The 9,761-nt window shown below is 47.6% G+C and overlaps 1 protein-coding gene across 6 annotated transcripts in view; it reads right to left on the reverse strand.

Moving 5' to 3' along the window:
- Nucleotides 1-9,249, reverse strand: part of LOC123507539 (Krueppel-like factor 12) — a 134,585-nt gene extending 125,336 nt beyond the window's left edge. The window contains exon 1 of one of the 6 annotated variants that reach the window (XM_045260461.1): nucleotides 8,306-9,249. The gene's annotated coding sequence lies outside the window, so the exon portion shown is untranslated. The remainder of the gene's footprint in view (nucleotides 1-8,305) is intronic. The other 5 variants (XM_045260458.1, XM_045260463.1, XM_045260464.1 and 2 more) reach the window with 5 other exon arrangements.
- Between the last annotated feature and the right edge of the window lie 512 nt (nucleotides 9,250-9,761).

Below are 9,761 nucleotides of genomic sequence, written 5' to 3' on the forward strand. Positions count from 1 at the left end.
CCCAACGATTGTAACCACGCGGCCATCTACTCCCATCACCCCCACGACCACCAAGACCATGACCAACTACCCACGCCCACCCACACCACCACCCAGTCACCCAGACACACAATAAGCCTCGGGGAAAGAACGTGAATGGAAACAATACAAGGTGTGTCATCCCGTGTTAAGTCAAGAGTTAGCCAAACAGGACCACTCTACTTCCCGCGTCCTTTTGCTGCCTGGCCGACACACCCACGCCCCAAAAGGCAGCTCGATTCAGGTGTGGCAGGCCCGGGCACCCATTTCTCACCTGTCTGAGTTGGGCTAAAGGAGGCATCGGGGAATATTTTTGAGTCCAATCTTGCTCTATCGATGATCTCTCTCCGTCAGATTGAAGAAAGAGGAGGAGGAGGAGGAGGAAGAGAGGGATAAGGACACGGAAGAGGAGGAGGAGAGCTGGGACAATCACGCCTCATTTGCCAGGAACATCAGGATTTTACAAGTCGAGATTTGGGGATACCGGCCACGCTGCGAGGAATTTATCAGCTTGCTTGGATGATGGCCGTCCGAGATACTGCAGCTGATGGCCCACGCTGCCTCTTAGGGCCACAGTGTTGCAGGGTCACGCCGCCCTGAGCCCTGACACACGCCTGCCTCGAAATGTTGGATTTGTGTGATGTGTTCCTGGGAAGTTTATTGCCCTCGTGTGTGTGTGTGTGTGTGTGTGTGTGTGTGTGTTGTTCTCTCACCACGACTAATTTCATAAGCCACAGAGATGATTAGCCAGGTTCACACGAGTGTTTTCCCTTAAATAATGCAGTAATGTTGATAATCTATAAATAAAAGCATAGAACACTCTTAAAAATCATTGTGAGTTCATCTGAAGCCTTTGGAATGTAGTGATGAGACGCAGGAATGTTTCAGAAAATGTCTCTTTATCATCGCCTTCCACCCTGATGACTAGACTTTCTCTTCCATTTTATTACAGGTGCGCGTCGCCCTAATCAAATTTTATGGCGCCCTTTGGATGACGCAAAAAGACGTCTAACTGGACCGAGACGTCACGCCCCGAAGCTTTTAGAGTTAAGAGCGTCACGCCACTGTCACCTTCTGCGTCTCCGTCACCGTCTCGTCACACACACCACCAAATTAACATGGTGTGGCTCCACTGGTGTCCCTTCACTATACTTAATGTCCGCACCACGTCAGCACCTTCGTCAGACCTCAGCATGACGGGGAGACGGTGAGAATGATAGCTACGCGTGACGCAATGGTGTGTGTCCTTATAACAGTGTCCGTAACAGTTAGGCCGTGGGAAAATTGGGCGTTACTCGGCGCACTCTGTGAAATGAAGAACCTTGACTTGTATGTCGCTATACTGTTAAAGGGTAACGCGTTTTAACTTCACGAATATTAAATAAAATCTCTCTCTCTCTCTCTCTCTCTCTCTCTCTCTCTCTCTCTCCATTAGACAGCATTACATCAAGGGCAATTATAGTCATAAGCTTTTTTCCTAGGGTGGCAGAAAGCACGCACAGAGACGGCACAAGTATGAAGTGTTAAGTGTGCACAAAGCCGCGACCTGACTCACCACCACTATTACCACCACACCACCACCACCACCACTGCTCCTACTATTACTACTTCTACTACCACACCTCTTAACGAAACTATAAAACTGATACCCTCTACTACCCTTCCGAACCAACACACACACACACACACACACACACACACCACCCCTGACACAAACCACAGGACTAATATCATAGAACACACGCCTACCACCACCACCACCACCTTGTGAAGTGCATCTGGCAAGGAGGAGGAGGAAAAAGAAGAGGAGGAGGAGGAGGAGGAGGAGGAGGAGGAGGAGGAGTAAGAGGGAGCTACGCATCAAGTAAATATTTATCCTGTATACAATATGCGAGTGTGTCGGAGCATTAGAGCGGACCTGTGTGTGTGTGTGTGTGTGTGTGTGTGTGTGTGTGTGTGTGTGTGTGTGTGTGTGTGTGTGTGTGCGCGCGCGTCGGACACTGCCTGTCTCACCTCCCCGCCACACCACACCCTCCACACAGGCGACACTCTCACATATTTGCAAGGAAAACCCACCCTAACGCCAGCCGAGCATTGCGTTTCCACCAAGGAAGGGAGACTTGGGTAAAATACGAAGAAATATTACGCTCCATTGAGAGAGAGAGAGAGAGAGAGAGAGAGAGAGAGAGAGAGAGAGAGTATATAAGCTTCCCTCGCTGTGGAATGATGTAGGGAGAAAATAAGGTGAAAAAGAGAGGGAAGGGAGAGAAAAGAATCCGATCCAATAAACCACAGCACACAGCATCACACTTCTCAATCATCATGGGAACTGAACCACGAAGCTCCACAGCACAGCAACCACAGTCACCACAGCAGCGCGGCGTAGAAGTCTTACTCCACTCCCTCTCATCACCACCACCATCACCACTACTCCTAGTCCACCCTCTCTCCACTCCTCCCTCTACGCTGTTTTCCTCTCTCTCTCTCTCTCTCTCTCTCTCTAGGCATTTTTTTTCTTATTTTACGTTTTCTTGCCTTCAAATTGTGTTTTATTGCGTTTTTTTACTCTCGTGTGTGTTTGTTTTTCTGTTGCATCATTCTCTCTCTCTCTCTCTCTCTCTCTCTCTCTCTCTCTCCGTCCTTCCTCTAAGTAGCTTTCGTCTATAAATTGGTGGTTTAAGTACGCGAATAAAAGGAGGGAGAGAGAAAATACCGCGATGCTTCTCTCTCCCTCTTCCCACCCCGGTCCCTCCTGTGGCCTCGGTTCAGTGACTTACGCCAAATAAGGCCCTACCGCCCACACGCTTCAGCCACCACACCCACCGTGGCCGCCCAGCACACCCACGCCCGCACCCCACCTGACGCGCCCATAAAAAGCCTTACCACCGCCCCTCCTGCTTCATACAATACACCCCCATAAAAAGGTGACCCACGGAGGACGCCCACACAGCACGCCCGCATCACAGGTATCGCCCATCATCATCTTGTCTTACACAATGAGGCAGGTCGATCCCCCCCTCCCCCCGGTCTCACCAAGATGAAGGTCAGTAGAGGAAGACGCGTATGGTGATGAGAGGAGAAAGTTGTCTTGGTGAATGAGTGAAGGAGTGAAGGAGAGACGTGAAGGGAAGGACTCAACGAGGGGGAAAAATCTCAGTCTTACTAGTTCGCTAAGAGGATGGAATGGCATTTTGTGTGTGTGTAAGGTAAGGTTGTGTAAGTTGTCACTGCAAGGGCGCGTGCTGTGATCACCAAGATGCATCATTTGATTGTACAGTTTCCTTGTTTTTATACGATTTAACCCCTTCAGTACTGAGACTCATTTCCGCCTTGAGTCTTGGGTATAATTGGACGGTTTTAATTTGGTTAGGAAGCGTCTATGGAGGTCAGAGGATTAATGGCCAGAGTCTTCACTGTTTTAACACCCTCATAAGTTTTTTGTAGATGCATAAAATCATGAAATAGTAACCTGAATAGATAAGAAAACGTGTCATGGTACTGAAAGGGTTAATGGAGCCTCTGTTGTCAGCCCCCCCCCCCAGAAAAAAAGAAAGTCAAAAGTGAAGAATTACTGCAGAAGACCCACCAATCACTTACTTTTACTCCCCTCTGTCAGTGTGTCTGTGTGTCTCTGTGTTTTCCTTGTCTTGTCTCCCGGTCAGCCTGTCTGCCTGTCTGCCTACCCCGCTATCTCCTCGTCTGTGTCTCCTCGCCTCTCCTTGTCTGTTTCTGCAGGTCTCCGTGAGGTAAGGGTTGCCTTCCTGTCTTCCTGGCTGTCTGGCTGTCTTCCTGTCCGCGCCATGGCTGTGTCTCTTGGTCTGCTTGTCTGTGTGTGACTGCTCTCTTGTCTGTCTGCCTGTCTGTCTTCTTAACATGGTCTTTATTTCATTTTCTGTCTATTTGTTTGTTTTTGTATGCGAGAATGTCTGTTTAACACAGTCATTTTCGTCAAATTTGCTATTTTTTGCTGTAATTCTGCAATCTTGTCTGTCTGTTTGAAGTGTAATGGTAAAAACCCGCTACTGACGAAGGAGGAGCGTCTTACCACAACGCTAAACGTGAGCCACGGACCCAGCACGCCCCGGGGCTGCTGAAGATCACCCCACAAAAAGTGACAAAGAACCACATCACCACCTCATCACCTCGGTTCCTCACCCTCACCCCCAACCACATCCGAGTCACACCCTTCCAATTTCAAGGGCGTGGCAGAAACTCTTGGTGGAACGTCCCATTTCTCACTTAATCCCTTCAATACTGAGACACACTTTTACCTTGAGTTTTGAGTGTGATTAGACAGTTTAAGTTACATTAGGAAGGGTTCATGGAGGTAGAAGATTAATGGCCAGAGTCTTCACTATTTAAATCCTCACATAAGTTTCTAAAGATGTACAAAATCACCAAACAGTAAGCGGAATTAAGCCCTTCAGCACTGGAACACATGTTTTCCTTGAGATTAGTGTACGATTTTATTGCCATTAGGAAAGGTCTATGGAGGTCAAACGATTAATGGTCACAGTCGTCACTATCTTAATACCCAACATGAGTTTGTGAAGCTGTATAAAATAAATAAATAGTAAGCAGAATGAATATGGAAACGCGTCATGGTAATGAAGGGATAAACGCTGAGATATTGTCACCCCTTTAGCCTGTATCCGTCAGTGCATCTATCAGCAAACAAGATAGTAAAATAACACCTTTACGAGAATACCCAGCGAGCTTGTCAGGCGATGGGTGTGTGCGGTATGTTGTCTCACTGTGCTTCATTCCCTCCCCTCTCCCCTTACTCCTCTCACCTGCCGCATTCTCCAACAGGTGACTACAGACACTTGGATTGTGGGGAGGTGCACGTGAGATTGTGAAGTATATACAGGTGAGAGAAAAAACAGGTGGAAATAAACCAAGGAAATGACTCGAAGGTTATTGCAAGGTAACAGCGAGAAATGTTAGGGTAAAGACCTCAGCGGATTAGGAGAGAGGAAAAATGGAAAATGAGATGGCTAACGAAGAGGGAATGAGAACAAAAGAGGTAAAAAGTGGTAATGAGAGAGGCAAGTCAAGGATAAAGAGATAGAAGTTAAAGGAAGAAGAGAAAAAGAAAAAGGTAAAAGAAATATTGCCTGTTCAGTGTGGAAGCAAATCAAGGATGAAATTAATAAATGTAGACAAAAATAAAATATAAAATAAGTAAACGAAAAAAAAAGAGAATAACCTTTAAAATGAACCAGAAATAAGAGGGAGGAAAAAAAAGAAAAGAGAAAACGAGACTAAAGCTATAGAAAAAAGAGAAGGAAGAAGGAGAAAGGAAAAGAGAAAAAGGAGTAAACGAGAATAGAACTAAAGAATAAGAGAACAAGGTAGAAGGAGAAACGAAGAGGAAGAAAAGAGAGAAAACGAAAACAAAGCTATAGAAGTTAGAGCTTAAGAAAGAAGAAGAAAGGAAGAGGAAGAAAGAAAAGAAAAAGGAAAGAAACTAAAATAAAGCTATGGAATAAGAGGAGAAGGAAAAATGAGACAGAAATAAGAAGAGAAAAAGAGAAAGAAAGCTATAGAAAGAAGGAAGAAGAAAAAGGAGAAAGAGAAGAGAAAATGAGAATAAAGTTAGAAGAGAAGAAGATAGGAGGAAGGAAGAGGAAGAGGTGAGATGCAAACGCAATATACCATAATTAACTTCCAGACAAACCTTTGCCTTTCATCACAGGTAATTTCAAAGCGTGAGAAAAAAAACACCACATTGATATGAGTGAGAACCTTGCACCATTACCCAACCACCTCAGCATCACACCAGCTAGCTCATCACCACCCACGCCACCTCACCAAACCCACCTTTCACCCAGCAACACGCCCATCTGAAGCCACATGAGCCCACCTGCCTTCCCATCTAAGTAAAAAAGAACGTGTTTATTTGCATGGGATTTAAAGCAGACAAAACACGCTTTTCCATAACTCAACATTAAAAAAAGGAAGGAAAACAAAAGATACAATGATAAAGACGTCAGGAGAGAGGCGAGGCAGGAACCCTTTGTGAGATGTGACATAATAACCAAGGACTTAAAAGATAATCAGACGGATGTGACACTGAGAGAAAAGACGCTGATGGAAAGAAGATAAGACAAGGTGGCTGTGGCACATCAAAGACACACACACACACACACACACACACACACACACACACACACACACACACACACACACACACAGGAGTACATACACGTGACTAAGATCTCTCTCTCTCTCTCTCTCTTGCACATGTGTTCTCTTTTACTGAGAGAGAGAGAGAGAGAGAGAGAGAGAGAGAGAGAGAGAGAGAGAGAGAGAGAGAGAGAGAGAGAGAGAGAGAGAGAGAAATATTAAAGAATCTCAATATAAAAATGAATAGAAGGTGTGGAGGAAAAGAATATTTCAATGAAAAGTTAAGAGCCACTTTTACCTCCAAAACAAAACACTATCGCACCAACAAGGAGAAGAGAGAGAGAGAGAGAGAGAGAGAGAGAGAGAGAGAGAGAGAGAGAGAGAGAGAGAGAGAGGTCACCAACACTCCTGTCGATAAGAGCCACACACACCTGCAATAAAACACAAGGTCAGAAAGTCACAGGCATAACTCAACCTTTCGAAACTGACCTTACCCAATGCCAGTTTGACTCCAATAAAGAAAAAAAAAAAAGACAATGCTTATTTTTACTCTTATTATCATTACAAATATTGCCAGGGATTTTCTTGCAGTGTTAATGGATACTGTGAACTCAGCAAGAACACTAATGGATATGCTGTGTGTATGTATGTATGAGTTCTTGCATTGAAGGAGTCACGTGTGTACTGATATACATATGAGTCATCATGTATACCAGTGCATGTGTGTATGACTATCTATCTCTTGGGCTTCTGTATGAATGGTGTCCCGGGGAATGCATGGTTGTCAGATCTTAACCCTTTCAATACCATGACGTGTTTTCATATTCATTCTGATTACTATTTGGTGATTTTATACAGCTACAGAAACTTATGTGTGGGATTAAAGTAGTGAGGACTGTGGCCATTAATCTTCTACCCTCCATAGACCCTTCCTAATGTCAATAAAATGGTTTAATCGTACACAAATCTCAAGATAAAAGTGTGCCCCAATACTCAAGGAGTTAAGGAAAACCATGAGTTGCCTTTGTGATAAGAATAATTCACATTAAATCAATCATATCAACAATCTACAATATATTATGAACGCAGGAGCCAGTTTAAAGTAAAGAGACTATAGCCACGTATGTTCTGAGTCAGGTGCGCATTGGTCACATGTCTTCTGTGCATCCTTAGTATGTGCATCTCAGCATCAAAGCATCGTGTAAGTCAGTGAGGCGATCATGTGAGCACCTGTGTTTGGGCAGGCAGTCATTTAGGTTAGATAGATCGGGTATCGTAATGAGACAGGTGACAGATGCTCCTCTTAGGCACCACCACAAGCCAGCACTGTGCCAGCGTAGTGCCAGATAAACGTCACGTCCTGCAGGTCACACCCATGAGTCACCCTTCCTGTGCCATTTGATGCTGGGAGCTTGAGATGCCATCCTTCCTCCCTCCATACCTGAGTGCCAAGTGCCTATAATGCCTACAGTGCCACGCCTTATGTGACACGCTATACCTCCTTCGTTAGGTTCTGGGAGGGTGCGCGGCGTGTGTGCTCCTCCTCTTCTTCTTCCTCCTCCTGTTATCGCCCAAGGGGGAGGCGGACTGCGCGCCGGGACGAGTGGAGGGAAGGGAGAGGGTGGAGGAAAGGGAGGGATGGGGAAGGGGAGATGAGACAGCGGGTTAATGGTGGGGAGGATGGACGAGAGAGAGAGAGAGAGAGAGAGAGAGAGAGAGAGAGAGAGAGAGAGAGAGAGAGAGAGAGAGAGAGAGAGAGAGAGAGATCCTTAGGCCAAAATACGTAAACATCTGACACTAGTCCTTGTACACCACCTGGATGTGCGTGTGTGTGTGTGTGTGTGTGTGTGTGTGTGTGTGTGTGTGTGTGTGTGTGCGCATCATCCACACACACACACACACACACACACACGGCGCCACATTTAAGCAGGAGGGGCGTGCGGAGTGACATATGCAAATGTGTCGGAGCAGCAGCACGCATTAGCTCCTCTAATTACCATAATGAAATTGGCAACTGGTATACACAGGACAATGGTCAACCCATAACGCACGTCACACCAGGAGGAGGGGGAGGGTCAGGGGGAGGGGAGGAGATCGGTGGGCTTAAATGTCATTAGCCTAGCAGTCCTGGCGGGGGGGCACGGTGCGTCTCCCTCACCTTGTCTGCTGCTGTGTCGGCGTGATGGCGCGTGGCGGCGGCGGCGGCACTGCACTGCTGGGGTCTGTGGCACGGTCTTTGGTGTCCCCGAGGTCAGTAGACACCTGTCACCGCCTCGTTAGGCATTCATTAATCCAAGAAAGGCACTGCAGGACGGAGGGGGTCTTGCTGCTCGGCTCACTCTCCCCACAAGCACAACGCGTCACTCCACACCACCCGCACGGCTTTCCGCACCAAGTATATAAAAATACTAAACAGACACTAGCACTAATTCTATCTACAGAGTATCACAGGCGTGGGCCACACAGCCTCACTCCCTCGTGGCGACGAGAACACTAAACTACCTGTTGGGCCTGGCTGATGGGCGAGGCTGCCGCACCCTCCGCCTGCCTGCTGATTGGCCGCGCCACGCCCAGCACCACCCAGCCTCCTCGCTTCCCCGCCCATCGCTGCCTTCCCCTCATCACCACGGGGTTCCTGGGGTTGCTGGGGTGAGGCGAGGCACGTGTGAGGTGGTGGGGTTACTTAATATTGGGTTTTGACATGTGAGGAGCGCGGGAGGGAGGGGAGCGGAGCGCGGGGAGCAGTACTGGGAGTGTGAGGCAGAGCGGGGCGTCGCCTCAGCTGGAGGGAGTCACGTGTGTGGGCGTCAAGTGTGGGCGGGTCCAGGAGTGGGCGGCGTCCCTGATAAGCGAGTGTTGTGGCAGGGCAGCTGCCTGGCGAAGGACGAGCAGCACTGGTGCCGCTGATAAGGATGATACGCAGATAAGTGCGATAGAGTGACTTGGTGGGTGACGCCGAGACGCAAGCCACGGGAGGCCTGACGCTGTCCCCACGCCCTCACCACGCCCTGCCTTGCCATTCTCACGCTCTTCTCACGCCCAGCCCATGCCTCCTTGACCCCTTCAAACTGTCCCACTCATGTCTCCCACCATTTCTTTTCCACGTCTTCCCTACCCACACCAGCTCTGGGTTCTTGCTCGCTGCACCACCCACCACGCGTCTCCACAGTTCATCTCACCTCCCTCAGCTCTTGTCCTGCACGAAACCCAGCACTGAGGCAACACACTGCTGGTACAGGGAGGCGATGCAACACTTACGCGCGAAGTTTATTACGCAATGAAGCTGCTCCAGGACTCCCTTGTTTGTACAGTGTAACTCAACCCTAATATTGCCTGTATCATGTAACATTATTAGGTCATTACATCAACTTTAGCTATCTGCAAGTCATGTCCTCTGTTTAATGCTCGTGTTGACATGAAATTCCAAGAAAACAATGGTAATGTCATAAAATCGTGGTGATAGTGGTATAATTTATGGTACAGTTGTTATGTAGAATGTATTAGTAGTCGCGATTGGGCATATGCAAAATACCAAACAATGATACACCTCTGAGTGTTGAGAGAGAGTGAGATAGCAAGGTGGTGGTGGTGGTGGTGGCGGGAAGTGACGCAGC

This window comes from Portunus trituberculatus, chromosome 22 (genome assembly GCF_017591435.1).
Source record: "Portunus trituberculatus isolate SZX2019 chromosome 22, ASM1759143v1, whole genome shotgun sequence".
Taxonomy (NCBI): domain Eukaryota; kingdom Metazoa; phylum Arthropoda; class Malacostraca; order Decapoda; family Portunidae; genus Portunus; species Portunus trituberculatus.